Raw genomic sequence first — 1,455 nt, 5'->3', positions numbered from 1 at the left:
TGCCTCAAGAAGAGAGGAGGTGGACCTTTTCCTGAAGAAAAACTTTGGTTTGTTAGCAGATATGGTGTTATTTTGAGTCTAATGTAAATCTGCTCTTCATTAGAACATATTATCTTCTTTCCAGCACTTCAAATAGTAATGACCTGTGGGTTAGTGCTGTGACTCACTGTGTGGGTGAACATTGTGGTAAGTTGTTATATGATTTATGTAGGCAAACCATTTACTTTCTCACATGGGAAATCTGCAAAGCATTAACGATTTGGTGCTGCTGCTGAGATAACCACGAGACGATCAGGTGGAGCTGGCCGCTCTGTGCAGGAATGGAGAACACTGCAGATGGTTCTGCGATCTGGATTCCCTTTCAGGGTGTATTCACAAGAGGCAAAGAGATGTCTGCAAGGACCAGCGACCAGAAAATCCCAATTAATATGGGAAACTATCTCCTCATATCAATGATGAGTCTTTATATATACTGTATATAAAACAGAAATCATTAAATCAAAAGAGCATGCAGCAGGGCAATAACCCGATTATGAAACTGGCACTCCTCCTTGCTCCTTTGTGTTGTGTTACACTCTGTCTGGGACTAACTGCATATTAACTCTTATGTTTCACCTTCAGATCAAATCACTTCACAGAACCTGTGCTTCATACATGCCTACTGCCAGTAAACGGATAAAATCAAGTTCATTACAAGAGTACAAGGAAAGCTTGTGCTTCTGTTTAAACATGATGTTCTTTTAGCACCAATTTGTCTTTTGGAAAGTAAAAAAATTTAATCAATGACTTATTTTATTTAAATTAATAATTTCAATATTTAATTTAGTTAAGTTACATCTAATCTTTTTTTTACATCATTCCCTGACCTGGGAAATAGTTGTTTACGTATCTAGTCATCTACATGAAATCCTGCCTGTGTTTGTGCATGAACTCCACCTGCCTTTCTCTCTCTGTCTGCCTTAGTGACTTGTATTTGTGCCAATAGAAAGTTTTACTTTTTCTATCCCCTTTCAATCTGTTCTTCTAAATAAATTATGTAATTCTTCTTCATGTCAGAGATTTTTATTGTGAGGAAACCATTTATACCCAAGGCATGAAGTCTCTGAATATAAAATATGATCAATTATATTAATACATATACAACAGTGATGAAATAACCAGTGATTAAACATCAATACCAAGGTTATTATCATTAATGAAAACTAACGACATAACCAAAAACAAGAGGTGAATTTTTCTTTTGTTAACTGAAATAAAAAAAAACGAGGCTTTACAAAAACGATAACTAACTGTAACTCTAGCGTCCTCACTTTACATGCTAGCAAAGCGTCCACACCTTACCTGCTAGCAGAGCGTCCACACTTTACTTGCAAGCAGCCGTCCACACTTTACCTGCTGCAGAGCGTCCACACTTTACCTGCTAGCACAGCGTCAACACTTTACCTGCTAGCACAG

Source organism: Notolabrus celidotus, chromosome 3, assembly GCF_009762535.1.
Source record: "Notolabrus celidotus isolate fNotCel1 chromosome 3, fNotCel1.pri, whole genome shotgun sequence".
Classification (NCBI taxonomy): Eukaryota; Metazoa; Chordata; class Actinopteri; order Labriformes; family Labridae; genus Notolabrus; species Notolabrus celidotus.
This window is presented reverse-complemented; position numbering follows the sequence as displayed.